This window comes from Canis lupus, chromosome 31, assembly GCF_048164855.1.
Source record: "Canis lupus baileyi chromosome 31, mCanLup2.hap1, whole genome shotgun sequence".
Lineage (NCBI taxonomy): Eukaryota > Metazoa > Chordata > Mammalia > Carnivora > Canidae > Canis > Canis lupus.
Window position 1 is genome coordinate 16,914,411 of NC_132868.1, and position 27,044 is coordinate 16,941,454.

General features: G+C 37.6%; 2 long non-coding RNA genes across 2 annotated transcripts in view; both read right to left on the bottom strand.

Annotated features, from left to right (window-relative positions):
• LOC140622410 (uncharacterized) overlaps positions 1-27,044 on the bottom strand; it is a 64,098-nt gene that overhangs the window by 14,052 nt on the left and 23,002 nt on the right. The gene's annotated exons all lie outside the window — the stretch shown is intronic.
• LOC140622409 (uncharacterized) lies at positions 676-22,649 on the bottom strand. Its single transcript, XR_012022181.1, has 3 exons — positions 22,503-22,649; positions 2,002-2,101; positions 676-879 (listed from the first exon to the last, which is right to left on the bottom strand). It is a non-coding gene; the product is annotated as an uncharacterized lncRNA (long non-coding RNA).

Sequence of the window (27,044 nt, forward strand, 5' to 3'; positions counted from 1 at the left end):
GCAAGGCAGTTGGAATATTGACTGGGTACTCCAAAAGCCTTCTGGGACACCCAGCGGGCAACAGAATATGTTACCACAAACCACTGTAGTTTGTTGTGAATACTATTATTATCTCCTAATTCCACAGATTGCAATGGTGAATATTAAGTAATTCTGACCATAGCTGAAGAATTGGGTTTGCGGGTCAGGCAGCCTGCCCCAGTGGTTAGAAAGTACACACTGGGTGTTGTTTTATAGAAAAAATTTTATCTGTGACATCAGCAAAACAAAAAGCCAGAAGGTAAGTAAAATGGTAAGGGATGATTCACAGACAGACTTTTAAAAAAAAGAACAGCTTGGCATATCAAAGTAGTCTAAAATCCAATTTCTACAGTTTTAAAATTTACATTCTTTCAAAAAAAACATGAAACCCTGGGCAACTGGGTGGCTCAGTCAGTTAAGTGCCTGCCTTTGGCTTGGGTCATGATCCCAGGGTCCTGGATAGAGTCTCACATCGGGCTCCTTGCTCTGCAGGGAGTCTGCTTCTCTCTCTCCCTCTGCCTGCTGCTCCCCCTGCTTATGCTGTCTCTCTCTCTCTCTGTGTGTCAAATAAATAAATAAAGTCTTTTTAAAAAATCCATACTTGAACTTTGTAGACAAACATAACACAATTCAAGTTACGATTTTTATCCTGTATTTTTCTCATGCTTAGCCAAAACATGCCATTGGATGATCATATGGGATAAAATTTCTTTAATTCAACATGGGCCTGAATTATTAGGCTAAAAATTACCAATGTACCCCAAGATCATAGGATATAATTAGTCCCGTTGTGTCCATTCTCTTGAAGCCAATCAGATGATCTGATCTTCTGTGGTAGGGTTTATCATCTTTTTTTCTCTGTCCCATGAAGGAAGATGATGAAGGAAAGTTTAAGACATATGCATCCAATTAATATAAAACGAGGAAATCCCTCAGGACAACCACAGGGAAAAATGAAAAAGAAACATCAGTCACCAATTTCTTCTGGAACAAGATGAATTGCTCCTATGCTAGTTTTTGAAAAGTCATTAATAAATGCACTATACTTCTAATCAGCTATCAGATATTAATACCAACAGGATCAGGAAAAAAGGAGGAAAAATGAACTGACCATTCTCAACATCTACCTTATGCAAAAGACTGATTTTGCATATATAATTTTACTTAATTTGCATAGCATTCTTTACATAAATCATTATTTTAGACAAGGAAGCTGAGGCACAGGCAAGTTAACTAATCTTTTTTTTTTAAGATTTTATTTTTTTTATTCATGATAAACAGAGAGAGAAAGAGAGAGAGAGAGAGAGGCAGAGACACAGGCAGAGGGAGAGCAGGCACCATGCAGGGAGCCCGACGTGGGACTCGATCCCAGGTCTCCAGGATCACGCCCTGGGCCAAAGGCAACGCTAAACTGCTGAGCCACCTGGGCTTCCCAACTAACTCATCTTTTCATGTTTCTATTATGTTTAAAAGTTTTGGCAAAATTCAGAAACCTAGAAACTCTACCTAAAAGGCATCCTTTAGGGGACAGCTGGGTGGCATAGTTGGTTGAGCATCTGACTCTTGGTTTCTACTCAGGTCATGATCTCAGGGTCATTAGATTGAGGCCCAGATCACAGATCAAGCCCAAATGGAGCCCCTAATGGAGCCCCAGATGGAGCCCTAGTTCCGGCCTCTAGTTGGACTCTGTGCCCAGTGAGGGGTCTGCCTAAGACTCTCTCTCCCTCTCCTTCTGCCCCTCCCCCTGAGCATGCTCTCTCTCAAATAAATAAATGAGTCTTTAAAAAAATAAATAAAAGGCATCATTTAGGATTTTTGTATTCCCTTATAACTAATGGCTTGAAAGTTCATCCTATAGTTCTTTAGAGAATGGATTGTCAGTTCTTTTACAAGCTCTCAAAACATTGAGAGTCAGGAATTCTAAAGAGTGTTCACTGCAGTACAAGATTACATGAGAGAGTGAATTTCCCATGGCAGTACCTGCTCATTCACCTTCTCAAGTGGATCCTCTGTCAGGAGGAGAAGGATTCGTGGAAACAAATTCAGCAACCATTTTAATGAGTTTCTGCTCATGGAGAGACTGTAGACACAGGTGAGAGGAAACTTGTCACTGAAGAAATTGAACCATCAGAAGACAAATAAGCACTAGAGGAAAAGCCTCAGAACTGGAGTCAGGAAAATTGGGTTCAAGTCCATTTCATCTATTAACGTGCTGTGTGGTCTCAGGCAAATCACTCCACTTCCCTGAGCCTCCATTTACTCATCTACAAGAAAGGGAATCATGCCCTGAGAGGTCACTGCCAAGATCCCTTCCAATTCCAACTATTACCTCTTGAGAGATTGCTAAGTCCTGCCTCAGCTCTTTAGGACACAGTGGTTTAGAGCAGCAGTTGTCAAACTTTAGGATATATCAGAATCACCCTGGGGCCTTGTGCAAACTCAGATTGCCTGGCCCTACTCCTAGAACTTCTGAAACGGTAGGTGTAGCTGGGGGTGGTGGGGTGGGGTGAGGCCCCTGATTTTACATTTCTAATGAGTTTTCAGGTAATGTTGATGATATAGTTTGAGAACCATTGACTTAGGATTTTAAAGCTTTTTGGTGAGCTAAAAATAAATATAAATATTTATCAAGTTTAGTTCATATATTAGGCTACTAACTGCACTTTTAAGTTAACCTAAAATGCAATAAAACATATCAGACTGGATGACAGATCTGGGGACACTCTTCTAATTAGGGAGGAAATATTTTCCTATACCCTAAAGAGCTGTAAAATGTGGGTGACTATCTTTTTCTTATGCATATTTATCTGGACCTGTTCTATTTTTGAGACTGTTAAAAAATGGACAAAGTCATCTTGCAGTGATGGGGTAGGCACATTCAAACACTTGAACTGATCAAACTTCTGAATTTGGGGAGATATAAGCCAAATCTTTCTTTCTCTAGACTCTAACCTAGACCAGTGACTTACCAGAGTGAGAGTCCCGAAACCAGTATAATACAATGGAATCAGACTGCCTAGTTTTCATTCCCTAATACTTAGCAGCTGTTTGACCTTTAGCTCCCAGGCCTCTTTATCTCATCTGTAAAAATGAGAATGAATGCCTCGTACCATTGTCCTGAGAATTAAATGCTACATTTCAAGTGCTTAGAATGTCTGGCACCTAGTAAGTTCTCAATAAAAGCTGAGCAGTCATTTCACTTCTTGTCAGAAATATTGTATTATATATAATATATAAATATATATAATATAAAAATATATATTGATTCATCTCTTGACAAATTCACAAGTATAAAATACAATATTCAAGGAGGACAATTTGAAGGCTGTATTGCCCATACCTTTCTCTAAATAAAGCCAGTTCATAAAGCTACATGCTTAGATCACACTTTGTTTTTTGGGGTGAGGAGTTCTTTGGACAATCGATTTCATTAAATTTAACTTTGGCCTTAGCCATGTACTGAGGGTCATCATGAGAAATAATTAAATAAAACTCACTGTCTGGGGTAGAGATGAAAAATGTCTTTTTTATTTCACCTTACCTTCTTTACAAGGATGCACTGGAGGAATTTCTTCTGAGTAGAGTTTGCTATTCCTGAGCCCAGTAAGCTCAGGGCTAAATCTGTGCCTGCCTCTGGTACTGAACAGGACACAATAGCAAGTGATTTTATTTCCATATCCATATCTGCCTTCTATCTTGATTTGTCCCCCTATTTTATCCTTTGGAATCACATGTATAAGCCACTTCAGAGACATTAGGGATAGAGTCCAGGTATAAATGAATAAATAAATAGATTCAATGATTCAAATCATGGGAGACTACAGAGAATTATCATATATTCCAGTAATATAGTTTCTGGTGAGACAATATCCTTTCAACTCGATTTATAGTTTAACATTAGGATAGAACATGTTTCCATTCAATAAATGTTTTAATAATCATTCTTCTATGTCTTTCCTGAAAGAGAATTTTTGGAAGATTGCAGCTTTAAGGAACTGGAATATTTAATAAAAAGAAAATTTCATAAAATAGTGGACATATCACAAAGAAAACTTAAATCCCACTCAGCCCCTGGAAATGTGGGATGCCTTGGTACTGCAGGCCCCGCGTTCTTGCTGGCTGGGAGAGAAAGGAAGGATTGATTGTCAGTCCTGTAGCCTAACCCCCCCTGGGAGGGGGGATCACTTAAAGAAATCTGTGGGAAACCATTTTTATAAAGTAAAACATGCTTTGGAAACAGTTTTTACAGTCTAGGATTCTATGCCTCAAATGTTTTCAAAAGGAGACCCACCATTCCAAATAAGGCAAATGCAAAAACCTCAGTGCTCAAGGTGATGTGAAAAGTTCTTTTTGCAGGATGTTGTTTCATTGCATGGCATGATTAAATCGCTGTCAGTGAAGCAATGATCCCTCTGGGAATTAATGCGAACAGAGTCCATTAGTGGGCTTTCAGATTCTCACATCCAACCAGAAGACTTGCAGGTGCCTCTTCTGAAGACATGCAACTGCCAGTACTGGACAGTGCTCTCCCCTCCTCAGGCTCGTTTCCCTGCCCACAAATCCTGGTGTGACAGGTGTGGTTGGGCACCGTGTAGGGGGTGCTGCACTGCAAAAGCTCCCTGCTGGGGCCGAACAGGGAAGTGCTGCTTCTCACAATAGATTTGCATCCACTTGGCTCCCCGTCCTTCTTTGGCCTAAAAGGGCGCTTGACTTTCATGATTTTATGGGTGGGAGGATCCCTGGGAAATTTTTTCTCATTCTTTCCAAAATTGCTCATTTTTGGGGATCAACATCTCCTCACTCCTCACTTTTATTTAGGATTTTCTTTCCAATTTGTCTCCTGCTACCACACTGCCCTTCTTTCTCACAAGAGCAAATCAACTTTTTATCCTCAGAGGTCTTGGTTTAACTTTGAGGAGAAAGATCATACTGTCTACAAAAGATGTCTCTGATCTGGGAATTTTTACCATGCTCTCGGGTTTTTTTTTGTTGTTGTTTTTTGTTTTGAATTAACAAGTGTAGCCTCAAAATGTTTATGTTTTCTAGTGATCCGTCTTAGTGTCATTAATAAGAGGGTAACAATGTGCCTTCTGAGAAATGTAATAGGAAGAACATAGAGTTACCTATTTCCTCTCTTTATTGGGGTATTGTTTATATATCATAAAACTCAAGATAGCTGCATGAGTTTTGAAAAATATGTACACTCAAATCAAGATATAGAACTTTTCCATCACCCCAGAAAGTTACCTCATGCTCTTTAGCAGTTAATCAATTTTCCCTGTGCCCAAAATCAAACATTGTTTTGATTCCTAGCATCATGGATTAGTTTTGCTGGTCCTTGAACTTCAAATAAATAGGATCATATAATGTGTACTTTCTTGTGGATTGCTTCTTTCTCTCAATACAACACTTTAAAAATCTATCCCATTTGATGTATGCAACACTAGTTAGTTCCTTTTTAACGCCAAGTAGTATTCCACTGGATGAATATTTTGCATTTTGTTTATCCACTCTTCTCTTGACAGATACTTCAGTTGTTTCCAATATGACGTCATTGTAAGTAAAGCCATTATGAACATTCTTATAACAAGACTTTTTGTATGTGTGGCCATGTGCTTTTATTTTTCTTGCATATGGACGCATGAGTGGAAATGTTAGGTTTCTATGAAATAGTCTTGCCAAAAAAATGTAACTTGAGTCTAATCAGAACTTTAGGCAAAACTTCTAGTTGGGCACCTAGGTGGCTCAGATGGTTAAGTGTCTCACTCTTGATTTCACCTTAGGTCATGATCTCAGGGTCACAAGTGAGCCCTGCCTCAGGCTCTGTGCTCAGCGGGGAATCTGCTTGAGATTCTTTCCCTCTGTCCCTCCCCCTGCAAGCTCTCTCTCAATTTCTTTCATTCTAAAATAAACAAATACATCTTGAAAAAAAAAAAAAAAACAAAAAACTTCCAGTTTACAGTAAACAAGGAATAGAAGAAAAAGTTAAACCATCATCAAAAAAACAATATGACCTACTACTACAGGACAACTGGCCTTTAGTTATGTAAAAAATGTGCCATGTAAAAAAGCTGTATGTTGGTGCGGGGAGTGGACGGGTGGTATTGGTTTGGGTCATAATAAATTTAAGAGTCACAACAGCCAAGTGTAATGTGTGGTCTTAACTGGATCCTGGTTTAAACAAATCCAGCTATAAATTATACATTGGGTATATTGAATATGAATTTGGTTTTAGTCAATAAGTAAATATTTAATTGTATTAGTTGTGATACTGGTATTGTAGTTATATCAAAAATATTCTTATTTTTTTATAATAAATTTATTTTTTATTGGTGTTCAATTTGCCAACATACAGAATAACACCCAGTGCTCCTCCCGTCAAGTGCCCCCCTCAGTATTCTTATTTTTAGAGGCATATTACAGAAGCATTTAGAGGTAAAATGTCATATCTGTAAGTTACTTTGAAAGACTTCAGCAGAAACAAGGTGTATGAAGCAAATATGGCAAAAAATGTTAAAAAGTAGTAGATCTAAGTGATGGCTGAACAGATGTATATTACACAGTTCTCTCCTAGTTTGCTATATGTTTTACAATCTTCATAATAAAAAGACAAAAGTTATTTTTTATGAGTAATAGCAATTCAGTTTTTTTTATTTCCATTTTGTTTGAATTCATGGAAAATAGACCCTTTTATTTCTTCACTATATTCCTCCAAGATTAAGTCAGCATATGGCAAAGTAGAGAGCCAGTGGGGCTACAGTAATGTCTGAAAATCAGTTTATATTATCAATTTATATTTAAATTTATATAAAAAATTTATATTATCAACATAGTCAGTATTCCTTAGCCTAGATCATTCTCTGCTGCACAGTAACAAGTCATGAACAGAGATAGGGTGATAGATTTAGATTTCAATCCACAGAGCTCTCTGCAAATGCTGCAGGGATTTCAACCATTAAGAATTTTCAAGCCATCTCTACTTGCCTTTTCAACATGTTGCGACACAACAAAAAGTTTATTTTACACAAGCAATTTCGGTTCATAATTTTCTAATTATGAGTATCAAACGGAGTTTCACCTTCCACCACCCCAGTGACTCATAGCGTTCTTGTTGGTTAAATTCAACTCTGTATTGTCTGGTTACATGATTTGAAGTTTTGCACAAACATCACAACTTTTCTCTTCTCCATTTTTAAAGGAAGTCTCCCTTGCTTCCCTCAGAGTGGGACCAATGCAGGTTAGCCTTCTGTTCTCTTCATCAGCTCATTTGCTCTCATTCCTCAAATATATTATCACTGTTTCACTGCATTCTGCTATTTTAAATTCAGAAAACCCCATGGTCAAAGACAGTATGACTCTTTTCCATATAGTGACTTCCTAGTGTTTGTTGAAGAAAGGCACTTACTAGGGATTAAAACAAAGGGATATGGAGGAAGAGCATGGTTTTAAGTTAGGCATTTATTAAGAAAAACATTGTGCTTCAGTCTCTGGTACAGACAGCAGGACATAGAACAGAAATTGTAGCAAAAAAGATGAAGCAGGAATTCGAAGGACATGAACTATATATGAGCTTTTTCATTAGTTGCTGTGTGACTTGGGCAACCCCTTTAACATTCGTGAGCCTCAGTTTCCCCAAATGCTTACTGCAGAGCAAATGATCTCCAAGATCATATAGGTTCCAATATTTAATATTTAATAACTCAGAATGAATAGGTCTGTTGAATTTCTTTGAAGAGCAAAAGGTCCATCAACAAACTGAGGAATTTAATCAGGTAATAAAATCAAATGCCTTTTTGCTGAAGCACAGTGGTAAAAATGAGATAGACCGATTCACATTCAGATGTATCATCAGAGCTGCAGTGGCATTCCCTCCAAAGGGCTGCTTTCATCTCTCATCTATTTGTGTTCACTAATACTCTTTCATTGTCCTTAATTTCCCCCCACTTATTATCTTTTTTTTTTTTTACTTGAAACAGACACAACAGATTAAGGATGTAAGGTTGAATAGCACAGAGCATTAGTCAAAACAGACTTTTGAAATGGCACACAATAGTCCCCCAAGGTGGTTTGTTTTGTCCCCTTTCAGAGCTGGGCTTCTCCCTCACTCCACCTTTCCTGTCTTAGTCAGGTTTTGTACCAACCAACTCCCCTCTGCTTTGACCAGGTAAGGTCAGTTTGAGGTGAAGCCCTAGTGAGGTGATGGGAACGGGTGGGTGCCACCTGGCTACATGATGGGGGCTCTTGTGCTATCATTTAGAGGTCATGGTTTTCACCCCAGCAGATTTTCATAGGTTCCCTCATTAAAAATTAAGATTCAACTACATTACAAAACAGATTGGCAGGCTGCTGGAAATTGCTATAAATAATTTATCAACTAGTCCATTCTTATTTCTTCCAAATACTATCGTTGTTATTTTTAGCACAAAAGAAATCATATCTAACTATTGAGCTCAGTGGAGATGGAATAAAAATGCCACTGAGTATAGCACTTAACCAAATTAAGGGAAAACATGTCAATTATTTTCATATCTTATTATATTGAAGAGTGATAGACAATATATGAGAGAATTTAGTGGTGTGAACCATGTACTTAACAGTAAATGCCACTTGAATTAGGAAAAAGCAAACTATCAAAACACTGAGGCTGAGAAAAAGCCTCATGGCTATATGGGCAAAAATCAATGATCCCTAAATCATATGGGTTAATTCAACCAACATGAAGTGAGTACCTCTTGGGAAGTGTAAAATAAGTGAGTCAAGTTCTTCGCCACAAAAATCTCTCAGTCTGGCAGATATTGCTGAAGAAATTGGTTAGTTGGAATACAAATGGCATGGTCTCATGACAATGATAAAATCAGTATTAAAGGTTAGATGACAACAAAATTGCTTAGTGTAGACTGTGGCTTGTCTACAATTCTCAGAGTTCTTTGGAAGCCGCACTATGAACAACTTTGTTTCCACAGGAAAAGGGAATTCCTCGACTTACGTCAGGACAAACAGATACTTCTTCTCAGGTCTTTCCACCTCCTTTCCTGGCACAACCAGGAGGATAGAACGGTAATCAAAACTACAGATAAAGGAAAGGGAGTGAAATGTGATGGGTTTGGGCTAGCAGGAATTCATGACGATTGTGATGCAAGGGTGCTCGGTTGAAGTTGGATCATGAAAAGAAGTTAGCCAGTGAGATCGGTTATGTAGGAATAACCCATGGTTCCTTAAGCACCAGGGAAGGGTTTCAAAGTGGTATATTAATAAAAACACAAAGCACTTGTCAGGCTCGGGTTCTTCCCACAGAATAGTGGTAACTCCACTCTTTCTCAAATTCAGGGTGTCTTTGTCATGTGTCTCCTGTGGGCTCTAGAATACAGATCCCTTAGTCACCACAGGCTGTCTGCCTCATGTGGTTTCAGAGGTGACTGGCCATGTCCCAGGGCACCAGGTCAACTCCTCTGCACTGTAGTTCTCTTCTGTTTCTAACATTGGCCACAGGGGTCCCAGGTCACACAGGGAAGCCATCAGTTCCTTCTGATGTATAGCAAAACTCCTAATGCTTTACTTTTGCTTTTAGTAGTCTCTGAACTATAGAGGAAAATACACCAACCTTCCTCACCCCTCCTTTACAGTCTGTTAGTGGGCTCACAAAGCAGTTCTGACGTGTATTTCTTAGCATTATTTCTATGGTAATTTAGCTATTTTGAAGTGTCAGTATGAGGCCACCGCCAGATAACTATCTGAATCAGACATGGAATGATATGCCATGGCTGTTGGGTCTAGTCTGTAAAGTCTACTCCCTTGGCTGGTGAAGTTTCTCCTCATGAAGTCCCTCACTCTCTCTTAATAAGAGACGTCCAAAGGCGTGTCCTGCCAACCTTCTAGACCATGTCTGCATTTGCAGTGGTATACAGCTGAAGTTTTTCTTTTAGGACCCTGATTTAAAATAGACTTTACGAGTTGGTGTTTCTAAGTCAGAGACTTTCTTCACACAAACATTTCATACAAGAATCATAATATTCAGAACATACACTGAATTAGAATTTTTTTTTGTTTATGAACATATGGGCATGTTATGAATACTGCAAAGCACGGCTTTATAAGGTGTTCCAAGTTTTCTATTGTTCTAACTATTTCTCCCTAAGTCTTACTTACAAGAATAGAATAGATCACTTGGAGGACAGTTGGAAAGGATGGAAAAATAAAGAGGCTTCCAGAATATCATACAGTAGAACAAGGAGATAGATGGGGTGTCAAGCTAAAACTGTCTATGACCAACTGGCACACAGAGTGACACTGGTGGTTGTGTATGTACAGTTGCTTCAGCACCAATCATAATAACTAATGCTGCCACAGTGCTTATAGCTAATGAAATACTAGCACATTCATCATCTCATTTGATCCTCACAATAATCCAGTGAAGTGAGTTATTATCATTCCCAGTTGACAGATAAAAAATTGAGGCTTAGAAAGATGAAGCCATTTGTCTCAGATTTTCCCAAGTAGGAAGGAAAGATAAGAGCCAAACCCAGTTTTTCTAAGTTTAGATCCCATGCACATGTACTGTTTCAAAGTTCATTCACGGGAATTTCCTCCACAGTCTTCGCCAAGGGCCCATCATTTAGCTTCAGTCATTGTTCTAGATAGACCTTTAGGATAAGGCTGTGTACAGATGAATATCCTCTGGGAATTCTTTTTTTGAACTAACTTTTTATTTTGAAAGAATTACAGACCCATAGATAAAAATAATAGTTCAGGGAACTTTTAGCTTGAGAAAATAAAGCTTATCCATAGTCATCTACAACAACATAATGCAGAACATGTCCTTTATGTTAATTGAGGGACTCTGGGAGATTTGAGCCAGAGCGACCACATTTGAGTAAGTGGGCAAGACATCATGGAAGAAGAGGCATTTGGACTGACCTAGAAAAAAGATAGTATGATTTCTCTAAACAGACAAGACACAGAGGTGGGAAAGGAAAAGCATTCTAGAGTCAGCACTAATTCAGGCAAAGATGCAGAGGGCAGGTTGGAGAAAATAGCAGATGTCTAAAGGGAAGGGGAAAATATATTTTTTAATAAACTCAAGTGCCATGCTATTCTCTATGGTGTGTTCTGTTTAAAGGTCAACATGAATGGAGAGAGATGGACTTAGCTTCTTTTTTTGAACATCCACAGGGAGGGCCCAAAACTCTCGGGGTTAAGAAAGCCAGAGCTTTTTATTTCTCTGCTACAGTAATCCAAAAGGACTTTTATTTGTAGAGTGAAGAAGGTGTTCTCAAAGTTTTTCTTGGAAAAGTAATACAGTGATACTGAACAGACACTTAGGAAACTAAGAATTGGCCTCTAAAAGGCCATGTTGTCCATGTTCAAAATCAAACCAAAAGGTTGTCCATATTCTAAATCAAACAGGTTATCTCTCCATGTATCCCAACCTGTTCTGAAAAGATTTAAGTTCTTATAATAGTGCATACCATTCAGCAAGATAGCTTAAATTAAAAATAAAGAAATGAGGCAAAGTATATTTGTCATAAGGACATTGTGCAGAGATTTTTTTTCTCTCCTCTTGCTCAAAATCCTCTCGAAGAGCAGCTACTGCAGACATTTCTCTCAAGTCTCAACATTCATATTTCTGTTCTTTAAGAAGTTGGTTTGCTTTGCTTTCATGTATATACTGGTTCTTGTAACTATCAGGGTTTCCTTCTTTTCATCAGCTGCTAGCCATCGCAGAGCCAAATTTGCACCTTACCTTTTGGAAATACGTAAGATTACACAGCCTAAGTATGTGGCATCAACCTTTCTTCTGTCTCGATAGCCACTGAGAACTATTTCTTTCCCTAATCAATCTAAAGTTAACAGATACTAAAACAATTCTAACTTACTTTCAAAGATTTTTCCTTCAGAAAATTTGCAAGAAGGTTTTCAAGCAGGACAAATATAATTTCACTAAGAAAATAGAATTTGGCTATTTACACTATGAAATGAGTTAGAAATGGCAAATCCATTGTGTACCTTTTTTAAAAGAATCAATCTTTCTGAATATTCTCCAACAATTCCCCACCCACACCTCTACTCCACCCCAAATAGTCTTCAAGTGAGCATTGAGTGATAATAATACTATCAGACTTCTTGGGCACCTTTATACATGCAGCACCACCATCAGGTGGACTGTCCTTCATAAAATATGTTTAATATGTACACTATAGAGTATGGGTCAGAACAATACCTTGTCAGAGTAAATGTTTAATAAATAATTGCTAGTTGTATTTTAATATGTGTGTGTCCACTTATATTGGAGGTCCCCAAAGAAAAGATTTTTGTGTTGCAAATCTCAAGTACTTATTTATAATCATCCTGAATGTCACCCTCACCTCTAATATGACTATGGTTGAACCTCTTTACACAGCCAGCAGAAGCTTTCCTGTAATTCAGGTGCACGTAGCTCTGACATGTTTTCATCCATTCAGTCTAATTGCTTACTGTAGCTACTGCCCTGTCATTGGTTCTTCATAATAAAGTATGAGTCTTCCATCAGGGAAAAGAGCACAGAGCCACAAATGCAGCTCTCCTGGTTGCTCCACCACCCTTCCTCTTTCAGGGTGTGGAGGAGAGGGAGCTGGGCCTCACAAAAGGTTTCAGCCCAGCCATTTCCCTTCACCTGTTCAGCAGGTGGGCCCCAGGTGAGCACCAGACTCCTAGGTCCGCAGAGTCACTCTGCTCCTTTGTTTGATCACCAGTTGCTTTCTCCACCTGTTTGTTTTTCTGGATTGGTTTCCTGTCCTGTTCATTAGTCAGTTAGTTCTTCCTTGTTTGTTCTGTGTCTCTTGTGTGTTTCTGCAGGTTACCTTGCTCCTCAGCCCCGGAAGGCTAACGTCCTTTGTTCCTCGTAATTTGCTTTACAGGGGTGCAGGAAGAGCTGTTAGACACATGCACACATGCTTGGTGAAAAAGGGAGAAGGTTAAAAGACTCACCTGTGAATGTGATCACTTTGTGGGAATGGTCAAATCTTTGGGACAGGGACCATTCTCACTTTTCTCCTTGACCCCAAAGTCCTCAAAGTGATTTCTAAAGAGAAATCTTGGAGATGGGAGATTGACACGCAAGTGCTAGCTTGGTTATGTTATGCTTTGTTTTCGTTTTAATTTGTTAACATAACACCAACCAGATAAATATATGCCTGTGGAGTTCAGAAAGTCACACATGACAGCAAAGTGGTGTATAAAACCGCTCTCTGCTCTCTACAGCTGACTGCAAAAGGAGTGAGAGAGACTTTTGTGGTTCCAGGTGACACACATAGAATCATTTGTCACTGAGAAGGACCATCATTTAATTTGTGATCATTTATAAAGGGTTGGGACTAAAAGTAGGAGGAGATGCTTTTTAAATTGCACTGTATCTTTTTGAGCTCATGCTTAATATAATTTGAACCCAGGCTTCTGGGTTCAAATCAGAAAATTTGGCTCAGAAAAGAATCCTCATTCTTATGGACCTTTATTAATTTAGAATTTTTCAGTATTTAGAATCAATCTGATGCAGTAAACTAGAATGTACTTTGTGTAATCTGAGGAAGAAGCGAATTCATAATTTTGAACATAAAATGTGGCTATCAAAGTGCTTAGGTAAAACTCCTCTCAAGTGCCATGACTTGTATCTCACACCTCCCCAAATCATAAAAAAGTCACCTGAGAAAAATGTAAAATCCCCGCTCCTAGAGATTCTAATGCTACAGTATGTCTGGAGTGGGAACGGGAGAGCTAGATTTTTAGGGAATGTCCCTCAGATGATTCTCACTATCAGATAAGTTTTGAAAACCTTGCTCTGGAAGGATTGACTAATAATTTCTAGAAAAATTATAGACCAATATCTTCTCTTGAGATAAGTTAACTTCCCTCTACCCTAACTTTCACTAATAAGGAAATTTCAGGGACCTTATTATAGTTATTAATTATACCTGAAAGTAACGATTCAATCTCTGGGGCAAGTATTTCCTTCAACACCTCAATATGCAAAACCTTGACACAGGCATTGAAGATACATAAATTAGATAGTTCTGACCCTTGAAGAGTTAATAATCTGATGATAAAAGTGCATTTATTTATTCAGTAATTTTTAAGAACCTTGAATAAAGTTTTATTGACTTACTTTTTCATTAAACCAATACCCAGAGAGTTTCTACTCGTTGCCACATACCCTGGCCTAGGTGGTGGCATTGAATATAAATTAAAATACTTCCTTGTCCTCAAGTTGCAAATTGGAGAAAATCAGTAAAGTGACTGCAGGCTTCCCCTGCTATGACAGAGCAAGTCCACAGTGCTGTGAGAACACTGAGGGACAAAGGATCCCTGACCTAGCCAAATGAGGGTGTGTGCTGGGGTGCATGGGGCTAATCAGGCCTAACGGACAAATAGAAGTTACCAAGATGAGAGAAGCAGGGAAGAGTGTTTCAAGCAATAAGGCATAATGTGCAAAGGCATGGAAGGGAAGTAAGAGACCTGTACATTGGGTGGCATCAAGTAATTGAGTAAGACCAGAGCCATAATGTTCCTTCTACTTGGGAATACTGATCTCTTATTCTAGTATTCAGCTATTAGCCTACTGGAGTGGGGCCCCAAACAACCAAACTTTATTTCATTAAAAAAAGGTATCTGTGCACTGGTATGCCAGACGTTAATTCCGTATTGGAATTCTGTTGTAAAGCTGTTGTTTCGAATAAGGACATAGAACTATCACGATCAGAGGAATTCAGGAACGGTGAGGAAACAGGACAGGACAGAGAGTAAGAGAGAGAAAGTCAGGCATATACTTTCACATTTCCAGAATTCAGATCGTTTCACTACTTCTGTGACTTAAATGTAGTAGTAAGAGTACATTTTCCCCACAATCATCAAGAATATCATAAAATTATATGTCCACACCTGCCTATTGTTGCCAAACAAAGTTGTTTTCTTTTATATTTAACAGTTCCTGTAGAAACTTGTTTTGCTAAGAAAACCAGTATTACTCTAGTTTCTTCCGTAGTCTACCTCTCTGTTTTTCTCCTTTAAGTCATTCGTAATTTTTGTTGGAACAAAAGACAATAATAATTAAGCATCTGGGTTGTAAATGACTCTAATACAATTTTAATCCATAGTTGAAAAGCTTGTAGAAGAATCTAGGGGTATTTTTATTTATTTTTTTTTTTTTGTCAGCCTGGGTGGCTCAGCGGTTTAGTGCTGCCATCAGCCCAGGGGTGTGATCCTGGAGACCCGGGATCAAGTCCCACTTTGGGCTCCTGCCTTGCTTCCCCCTCTGCCTATGTTGTGTCTCTGCCTCTCTCTCTCTCACTCTCTCTCTTTCTCTGTGTCTTTCATGAATAAATAAATAAAATCTTTTTTAAAAAAGAATCTAGGTTCTTAATAATAGTTTTATTATTTTGCAAAGTTTTGAGGTAATATGACTTTTGTATTAGGGAAAGTCTTTATGAGTCAAATCTCTTAACATATTAAGGATTTGGAATTTTACATTTGTGATTTTTAATCATAATTTATAGCTATAAAATATATCCAGAGATAATCCACCTAGAGTTGCCCTGTTCTTACTAGCTACACATAATATACCATAAATCACCCTTCAGAAATTAGAGTCAGATAGTCGGGTCTCTCTCAGAAAGCCGCCTCAGGGAAGCTATTAGAAGAATGATGTATTTTTATCTCAATGTCAATCAAACCCTGTTGTAGACAACATCGTGTTACTTCCTTTATACACATCAGATAGAATTCCCACTGCAATGAATTTCTAAACAGAAAATAATAGTAATACATTACTTTGATTTCTCCTTTCAATCAGAGAACCAATCAAACACTTATTGAAATACTGCAATTGAGAAATAAGATCAACAAATATTTATTGAGGCCCATAACTGTTAAGAATGCCCCATCCTTATGGATCTTACTATTTAGTCTACTTTGTGCTGTAGTCAATGCACTGAGAAGTTTAGGAGACATGTAAGATGAAGCTTTATTTCTTAAATGCAAATAATCTGGTTGGGAGGATTAAACCAACCCATATGGAACTATTATCAAGAAATATAAACTGGACACTGTGTGATTTTGGGATACTCTGAAATAACTATTGTTGACGAGTTGTAAAATTAAAGCCTAGAAACATAGGATGTGGAGCTTGATTACAGAACATCTTGAAAGTGGAGCACCTGAGTAGCTCAGTGGTTGGGTGTCTGCCTTTGGCTCAGGTCGTTACCCCGGGGTCCTAGGATCGAGTTCCACAGTAGGCTCTTCAGAGGGAGCCTGCTTCTCCCTCTGCCTATGTCTCTGCCTCTCTCTGAGTCTCTCATAAATAAATAAATAAATAAATAAATATCTTTAAAAGAAAAAAAAAGAATATATTGAAAGTTAAAAAGAGCTGCTTATTTGCAGTAGGAAGCCACCGTGGGCTCCTGAACAGGGAATGACACAGTGAAATTGCATTTTGGGAAGATTTTTATATTTTTATTTCCTCCTACCTTAACTCATTTGGGAGCAAAGTAATAGTACAAATTGTGCGTCTCAAAAGTTGTCATCTGATCTAACTAATGGACTGTGAAATGTAAAACACAGTCTCCCTGCCTTCCAAGTCGTGCAGGATTTCGTTCCTTGGACTCATTTACAGCTGGTGAAGCCAATAGCTCATGGGATTTAAGTCTAAATAAAATAGGCCTGAGGTGATTTTAGACCTCAGACAGATAAACTTTAATCTAGTGAAGACAGCTGCACTTAGCAATAGTAGCCCAAAACAAGAAACCTGCTTATTTCTGTAATCAACCTGTCCTTTTAAAAAGGTTGATAAATAGATAAATGTATGCCAATCCCCCCTAAACCCCATGTCCTTGGCAGGCATCACTAATTGATCACAGAGTTCTTTCTTGCTGTGTTCTGATAGGCCTTGCAATACTTCTCAAAAGCTCCGCAGGAAGTTGCTACCAATTGATGCATTTGGCCTTGGAGATAAAAACTGTTTGCTATTCGGCAAAACCTAAGATAATGTTAATAAATTTACCCAAATAGCGGTGCCTCCTTACTACAGTATCATTTTTTTTTAAAAGCCACAGTATCTTTATGCCCCTTGATTTACGGTTTAACAATAGAAAGAAAGAGGTGGATGATTCTTAAAATTCTCTCATATTTAAAAGCAGTCTACTATATCTCGAGTGATTTGTGACACCCACATTGTTCATAGACCAAGCAAACGACTGCAAGAGATGTAAAAGCACCTCCCTGGAAAATTCTAGAATGGAATCTGAAAGACAAGGCGATCACAGCCAAGACCCATCTTCTCCTGTCCTTCTCTGGAATCAGAGAATCTCTTCTGTCTGCTGAATGAAAATTAGAGAAGAATAAAATGCTCCCATGGTCAAGAAAATGTTTAATGCTAAAGATGATGATGATAGTCTAGAATTGAGTGTTTATCATGTGCTTAATACTCACCTAACAGTCTTCCTAACACTATTTCATGTAATCTTCAATAACTCTGTGCATTGCTATTATATCCCTATCTTATAATTAGAAAATTTATAAGTTGAGAAGTTTACAAATCAGGTTCAGAGAGATTCAGTAATTTTTACAAGATCATACAACTATTAGGTGTTGGAACCATGATTTGAAAAAGTCTGTTCTTTGCTTTTTTTAAAAAAATTGAGGTAATATTGGCATATGACATTATATTAGTTTCAAGTGTACCACGTAATAATTCAATATTTGCATGTGCTACAAAGTGAGCATCACAATGGGGCTGATTGACATTTGTTGCCATAAAATTGACCCCCATTCACCCTTTTTGCACCTCCCAACACCCTTCCCCTCTGAAAAACCACCAATCCCTTCTCCATATCAATGAGTTTTATTTTGTTTGCTCATTTGTTTTTAGAGTTCACATTAAGTGAAATCATACAGTATTTGTCTTTCATTCTGACTTATTTCACTTAGCATAGTACCCTTAAGATCTATCCATGTTGTCACCAAAGGCAAGACTTTTTTTCTTTATGGCTGAGTAATATCCTATTGTGTATATATACTGTATCTTTTCCGTTTATCCACTAATGGGCATATAGGTTATTTCCATATCTTGACTATTGTAAATAATACTGAAATGAACATAGAGGTGCATATATTTTTTTAAAATACCTTTTTGTTTTCTTCAGATAAATACCCAGAAGTGAAATACCTGGATCACATAGTATTTCTCGTTTTAGTTATTTGAGAAACCTTAATACTATTTTACATAGTAGCTGCATCAATTCACATTCCCATTAACAATATATGAAGGTTCCCTTTTTTCCACAACCTCTCCAACTTAGTTCTTATCTTTTTAATAATAGCCATTCTGACAGATGTGAGGTGATACCTCATTGTGGTATTGATTTGCATTTCCCTGATGATTAATGATATGAAATACCTTTCCTATGCCTGTTGGCCATCTGTATGTCTTCTTTGGAAAAATGTCTATTCAGATCCTCTGCCCATTTTTTAGTCATTTTTATTTGTTTGCCATTGAGTTGCATGAGTTCTTTATATAGCTGGGAGGTCTCAGCATCTCCTTAGGCTGACCTGGGACCAAATAGCTGTCTTAGGTGTTTATATATTATCATGGTGAGTACTCAAGTGAAATTTGTACATTTTTGGTAACATAAGCATACATTGTGCCCATGCAGCTCCTAATTCTATTTGGCAGTTTGTGACTCTCAAATTCCCACTGTTATGTATGTTAATTTATGAATATTAATTTTGGGGACCTTTAAAAAAGAGTGATTTAGTTCTATTCTTTTACATGTGGCTGCCCAGTTTTCCCAACACCATTTATGGAAGAGCAATTGTACTTTCCTCATTGTATATTCATCTCTCCTTCATCATAAATTAATTGATCATATATGCATGGGTTTATATCTGGGCTCTTTGTTCTGTTGGTCTATGTGTCTATGTGTATTTCAAATCAGGGAGCATGAGACCTCCAGCTTTGTTTTTTCTCAAGATTGTTCTGGCTCTTCGGGCCTTTTTGGTGGTTCCATGCATATTTTAAAATTTTTTGTTCTAATTCTCCAAAAAATACCACTGGAATTTTTATAGGGGTTAGATTGAATCTATGAATTACTTTGGGGAATATGGACATTTTAACAATATTAATTCTTCCAATCCAGGAACATGAAATATCTTTCCATTTATTTGTGCCTTCTTCCATTCCTTTCACCAATGTTCTACAGTTTTCGGTGTACAGATATTTTACTTGACTTAATTTATTTCTAGATATTTTACTCTTTTTGATGCCACTGCAAATGGGATTGTTTTCTTAATTTCTCTTTCTACTAGTTCATCATTATTGTATAGAAATGCAACCAATTTCCCTATATTGGTTTTATAGCCTATAAATTTAGTGAATTCATATATTATATCTAAGAGTTTTTTGGAAGAGTCCTTAGAGTTTTTTTTTTCTATGTAGAATCATGTCATCTAAAAATAGTGATAATTTTATTTAGAAGGCATTTTATTTAGATGCCATTTAGATGGCATATATTTCTTTTTCTTGCTTAATTGTCATGGCTAAGACTGCCAATACTATGTTGAATGAAAGCAGTAAGAGTGGGCATCCTTGTCTTGTTCCTAATCTTATGGAAAATAGTTTAGCTTTTCACCATTGAGCATTATGTTTGTTGTGAGTTTATCATATGTGGCCTTTATTTTATTTTTTAAAAGTTTTTATTTTAATTCTAGTTAACATACAATGTTTTATTAGTTTCAGTTGTACAATATAATGATTATCCATACATCACTTGGTGCTTATCATCTAGTGTACTCCTGAATCCCCATCACCTATTTAACTGACCCCTTCCCCAAACCCCTCCCCTCTGGTAACCATAAGTTTGTTCTCTATAATTTAGAGTCTATTTCTTGGTTTGTCTCTCTCTCTCTCTCTCTTTTTGCCCTTTGCTCATTTGTTTTGTTTCTTAAACTCCACATATAAGTGAAATCATATGGTATTTATCTTTCTCTTATTTCACTTAGCATTATACTCTAGCCCCATTCATGTTGTTGCAAATGGCAAGATTTCAGTTTTTTTTTAGGAATGAATAATATGTATATATCACATCTTCTGTATCCATTCATCAATGATGGACACTTGGGTTGCTTCCAAAATTTAGCTATTGTAAACAATTCTGTTTAACATAGGGGTGCATGTATCCGTTTGAATTGGTGTGTTTATATTCTTTGGGTAAATACCCAGTGGTGGGATTGCTGGATTTTATGATAGTTCTATTTTTAACTTTTTGAGGAAACTCCACATTATTTTCCATATTGGCTGCACCAGTTTGCATTCCCACCAACAGTGCACAAATATTCCTTTTCCTCCACACCCTTGCCAACACCCGTTTTTCTTGTGTCTTTATTTTAGGCATTCTGAGAGGTATAAGGTGCTATCTCATTATGGTTTTGATTGGCATCTGTCTGATGATGCTTGATGTTGAGCATCTTTTCATGTGTCTGTTGGCAATATAGATTTTTTTTTAGAGAAATGTCTATTTATGTCTTCTGCCCATTTTTAATTGGGTGTTTTTTGGGGGTTGAGTTTTATAAATTCCTTATATATTTTGGATACTAACCCTTTATGTGACATGTCATTGGTAAAAGCATCTCCCATTCAATATCTTTGCTTGGTAGAATTCAGCAGTGAAGCCATCTGATCCTGGACTTCAGGTTTGGGGGAAGTTTCTGATTACTGATTCGATCTCCTTACTTGTAATAGGTCTATTCAGATTTTCTACTTCTTCATGATTCTGTCTTGGATGATTGTTTAGGAATTTATCCATTTTTTCTATGTCTCCAGTTTGTTGATCACAGTAGTCTCTTATGATCTTTTGTATTTCTGTGGTTTCAATTGTAACTTCTTTTTCATTTCTGATTTTATTTATTGAACCATCTCTCTTTTTTTTCTTAGAGAATTTAGCTAATGGCTTATTAATTTTGTTTTTCCTTTCAAAGAATCAGGTTTAGTTTCAATTTTCTTTCTATTGATTTTTTCAGTCTACTTCCACTCTGATGCACTCTATTTCCTTCCTTCTACTAACTTTAGACTTCATGTGTTTTTCTTTTCCTAGTTCCTTTAGGTATAAAGTTAGATTACTTTATTTGAGGTTTTTCTTCTTTGTTAAGATAGGCCTGTATGGCTATGTACTTCCCTCTTAGGAATGCTTTTCCTGCATCCCACAGATTTGGAGTTGTATTGCCATTTAATTTATCTTAAATATTTTTTAAATTTCCCCTTTGATTTCTGTATTGTCCCATTGGTTGTTCAGTAGCATGTTGTTTAATCTATACTTAATCTTCCACTTATTTGTGGTTTTTCTAGTTTTCATCTTATCATTTTTTTTTTAGTTTCATACCATTGTGGTCAGAAAAGTACCTAATATGATTTCAATCTTCTTAAATTTATTGAGATTTCTTTTGTGGTCTAACATGTGATTTGTCCTTGGAATGTTCTATGAGAACTTGAGAAGACTGTGTATTCTGTGTTTTGGAATGGAATGAATGTTCTGTATATACCTATTAAGCACATCTACTCTAATGTGTTATTTAAGACTGATGTTTCCTTGTTGATTTTCTGTCTAGACTTTCTTCCATTGATATAAGTGGGGTATTAAAGTCCCCTACTATGATTGTATTGGTTTCAATTTCTCCCTTAGGTCAGCTAATATTTTCTGTATATATTTAGGTGTTCCTATATTGGATATGTAAATACTTACAATTATTAATATCCTCTTGTTGGGTTAGCCCATTTGTCATTATGTAATGTCCTTCTGTGTCTTTTATCACAGTCTTTGTTATAAAATCTATTTTGTCTGATATAAATGAAGTTACCTCAGCTTCTTTTTTGTTCCCTTTTGCATGGCAAAGGCAGGAGAAGAGTTTTAGGGGTGGGACACATGTGTGGCTTTAGCAAGGCCAGGAAACAGCACTGGCGGTAGGGCACACCCACAGTTTTGTGATGCTGGAGAAGAGCATCAGGTGTGTGGCAAATCCTCATGTCTTTACTAGCAAAGTAGAGGGAGAGAAAAAAATGATGCTCTCCAGCACCTCCATCCCCTAGGAAAATCCCACCTAACCCCTGCCTTTCTGGCAACTATTTTAAGATTAGCAACTGAATCACTTTCATATATAATCTAGTCACCTCTCAAACTACTGCCTTTGCACTGTTTGCCAGGACAAGTGAGTCCATGTGCAAGTCCCTTGAAAGTAGTACTTAGATCTTCACAATCCCCTGGATGTAAGCTCCATTGGTTTCCAAAGCCAGATGCTTTGGGGGCCTCATCTTTCTGATGCAAGTCCCAATGGTTGAGGTGTTCAGGATGGGTCACAAACTCCCTTGATTCTCAGTGAGATGCTTCAGCCCATGAGATCACTCTCTATTGTATGTCACTATGCCAGGGGAGGGGTGGGATTTCCGGCAAGACCTAATCTCAGCCTCTTACCCATCGTGATGTGGTCCTTTTATTCCTTGTTGTAGAGGAAATTGTTCAGCTAGTTTTTGGTTCTTTCTCAGCGGGAATTATTTCATATGTGGTTGTAGATCTGGTATGTCTTCCTATGCTGCCATCTTGGGCCACCCCCTCCCCCACCCCCAGGGAAGTTTATTTGATTCTACTACCTTTGTTGTTCAATGGAATCTTCTGTAATGATGGAACTACTCTGTATCTGCACTGTCCCAATACTACAGCCACTGGCCACATGTGGTTGTTTAGCACTTGACATGTTGCTAATACAACTGAAAACATTTTAATTGCATTTATTTCAAATTTAAATATAAATAGCCATATGTGGCTAGTGGCTACCATATTGAATGGTATAGTACTAGATGATGAATTCTATGAGAGCAGGTACCACGAATGTTTTACTGATGACTGTATCCTCAATATTTAGCAAAGCAGCATAGTATATATTAGACACACAATAACATATTTGAATGAAAAAATATGTTCAAAATCTATGCACATAATTCATGTAGAAATCTTGTTCCTAAAATTGTTCTCAACCCTTCAGAAAACTCACTGGATTCTTCATGCTTTGAGACTCATCATCATCACCAGGATAATATAAGATAATAAAGATAATGCTATTCATCTATCTCAGTATATGAGGAAATATTACTCAAAGTAATTTTGTGAAGAAAAGTTTTACCAATAAATCATTGTTTAGCCAGAAGACAAAAATCTCATTCTTCTTTTCATCTTTCTTAAGAGAAAAATGAATTTTTACTTGATATAGTAAAGCCACATAAAATTAGAAGTACTTGCCCTTTTTCCAAATGTAGTAGAAATGCATGTCTCTCAGTCAATGTTTGTTAAGTATGGCAATACCCATCGCTAGGTCCAAAAGGAAGTTAAGATGAAGTTTAAGTACATGTGGATAATTTTAAAAACATCCCTTAAAAAGAGAAAAATGCAGTGCATAATTCTTTTTTTTGCCTACAAGATGCCAAAAAGCTAGACTTATTCCCTGAACAAAAATATATAAATCATTTTATAGATACCTTTAATAAAAGAGTTTTACATTTTACTAAGATAAAACAAGGTCCATATTAATGTGAGATGTTATTAGGGTGGCAACTATTGGTAGCTATTTTTGGTCAAGACCGTTTATGAAGGTACTATAAGAAACTATCAAATTCTAAAGCAAGATGAGAGTCCTGTGTTACTTTTACCTCTGAGTAAGTTTCTATGAAATTTCCATATTCAGAGTGGCATAAAAATGACCCAGAAAGCTTGCCCTAAGTGCAAATTCCCAGCTGTCACTCACGCAGATTATGACTCAGAAGGTCTTGGGAAGAGCCCAGGAATCTGCATTTAAGCAACCCTTATCATTTTAGTCCATGAGCAACACTTTGAGAAATACTGTAAATTCTTCTTAAATAACTCTATTAAGGAAACAGGGAAAACATTGCCTTGATGGGATGTCTCCTTTCTTGAGAACCATGCGGAATTGATATACTAGGATCATGGCAATACATTATGAACTGCCTTGCCACATCTATTTCATTGCTCTTCTCCTCACCACCACCATTTTGCAGTTTGAGGGGCATTGACCCCTCATCCCCAGTTCTAGATGTGAGCACTACATTGCTATTCAGTTTGAGCCCATTCGCAAAACCAACATGACCTAACTCTATTAAGGAAGCAGGGAAAACATTGCCTTGATGGGATGTCTCCTTTCTTGAGAACCATGTGGAATTGATATACTGGTCCTATCATACTAAAATCCAGGACTTTTGTTCGGTTAGAAGAAAGACACTCTACCTCTCTCTGTCTCTCTCTGGGCACATGTGAGAAAGAACGCAGTCCCCGGAGCTGCTGGCAGCCATCTTGCAACCATGTGTGAAATCAGGCTCAGGATAAAACTGACACCATGAACAAAAGGCAGAGCAAAGAGACAGAGTCCTTAGGGACATTGTTGAGCTAGATCAAACCAATCTTGGAGTCCGCCCTACCTCTAGACTTCCCAGTTATATAAGTCAATAAATCCTCCTATTGTTTTAAACAGTTCAAGTTTTCTGTTATTTGGAACATAAAAAGCCTAATTGATACAGGCTGCCGTTTTAGATTTTATACACTCATTTTTCTTTCTTAGCTCTGATCTCTGTGTCTTCAAGATGGTTGTCGTTCCTACTCCAGTGCCCCTTTAAGCATTGGGTAAGGACATGGATAAATGTCCAAGTTCTCACTACTCATCCACCTCCCACTGCACAATTGCTACCAATGCCCTTGCTCTTCCTCTTCTTCACCTACCACTTTTTCTTCCCACTAGAACTGAGCCATCAGATATACAGGTACTTCTACCTCTTGGTAAAAGAGAGCTGATTTAATGAAGTCCATACCTTTATAAGAAACTGCCTTTCCAAAGGCTTGATGAATGCATTAGCTCCCTCTCAGAACCCTCTGGGCACTTTTATTCCAGCAGCTCTAGGATTTTAGGTGTATTTCAAAAGCATTTAGATATCCTTCACCTTTTGGTTCTTTCATGCAATATCTTTTCATATTTTGTCTTGTCACAGTAGAGAAAGATGAAGATGCAGAGGAAACCTCGGTGGACAGCCAACAGAAGTCAGCCAGCCCCTTGCAGGAGCCTCAGGGGCAGCTGAATAGATGAGCCCACCAAAGAAAAACCCCAGGCTGTCAATCCATCTGTGCAAGAAGGACCAACTGTGGGGTTCTGTGCTGTAAGGACGGAAAGCAGAATAATCCATACTTTTTTCCCCCTTCACTTAAGGAGATGAGAGCATATGCATTAAATTAAATAGCCAATGGCAGAAACTGAATCTTGGAAGTTTGCAAGGTAGAAAGAAAAAAAAATTTCAAATAGAATTTCAAACAATTCTTTCCGCAGCTTTGAGAATACAGATGGAAGACCTTTACGAAAAACCTCCTTCTAATTACTTCGTGGACCAAAGTGGGATTGAAACAACTGAGGACTACAGAATATTTTCATTCATCTCTCATTTCCAAAGGAAAGAAACCAAGTGTTCATCTAGAGAAATGTTATCACCAAACTTATTTGTCTATTTATTTAGTTGTTGCTGTCTGCTTTATCACTTATATAATGTTAACATTCTTTTAAAATGGGCAGATGGACTTCATTCAAGTTCTGACAGTAACTCTTTGTTATCGGTACAAATGGCTTCAGAGGTATTTAATTACCATTAGTAGTCATCCGTTTGCTCCTAGCTGGTGACATTTGGAATAGTAAACAGGCAGCATTCTTTGTGGCCAGTGAGTTCATAGAAAGTTAAACCTACTTTTGACAACAGACTCAAGCTTAGCTACCATTAGCCCCTCTTCAGTTACTGGATGATGTGTTTGAACACTATGAATGATTAATGAAGGCTAAATAGTCCACTTTCTATCTTAAAACCTTTTTGTTAACTGCCAGAGAGCTGAGTGACTGGCAAGGTGAGTTCAACTCAAGGAAGTATTCATGTAGTCCATTGTTTGCACTCTAAACACACACACACACACACACACACACGTTAATTTGTCAACTATTTATTTTCAATATATTTAATAAATAGGAACTCTCATCCTCATGCCTTTTCCCTTTCACAGACCAATACCAGGAACCATGATTTGTGCCAGGTTAGCATTGCAAAGCAAAGTTTGCTTGTATGTGAAAGGGCATGCTTGTTTCCTCTCAAGGAAAGCAAGATAAAATGTTGTCAGCTGGTAGCAACCCATTACAAAGTTCGTAAAAGTAGCCTGAGAATTTTTCTGCAGCAAATTCTAGGATTGTTCTTAGGGAAAGGATATATCATCCATGAAATTGCAAAAACCATGTAAGTTCATGGATGTAAGAGGCATGCTACAATTAACAAAAGAGATTACGCAAGAGACCAGGCAAAGCTGGAAGCTAGAAAGAGGCAGAGATTAAGGATGTAGTGCAGGGCCACCTGGGTGGCACAGTGGGTTAAGCTCTGACTCCTGGTTTCAAGCATGGGTCATGATTTTGGGGTCATACAATAGAGCCCTACCCCACTGCAGGCTGAGCTTGGAGTCTGCTGCAGATTCTCTCCCTCTGCCCCTTCCCCTGCACACTCTCATGCTCACTCTTTCTCACTTTAAAATAATAAATAAGTAGATCTTTTAAAAAATACAAGAATGCAGTACAGAGCACTGAAAAAGTGGAGATACCAGCTGACTCCAAAGACCAAAGAAGCAGGGTTGTAAGTCAACAACACAGTCTATAAACACAGTTTAAACATGCATACCTTTAAGAATAGCTTTACATGCATTTTCTCGGGTTTCTGTGGCTATGCCTTAAATTTCCTCTTCTTCATCTTTATAACTTTGTAGCATTTAGGGTATCACTTATACCTGATATGTACCTAATCACTAAAATAACCCAGAACTTGAGATGCATAGCAAGTAACACGGATACGTCTTTCTAACAGTCTTTTCTGAAAACAAACAGAAAAAAACCTCTGTTATTTCTTGTTTGATGGCCTATTGGGCATATATAGTTTAATA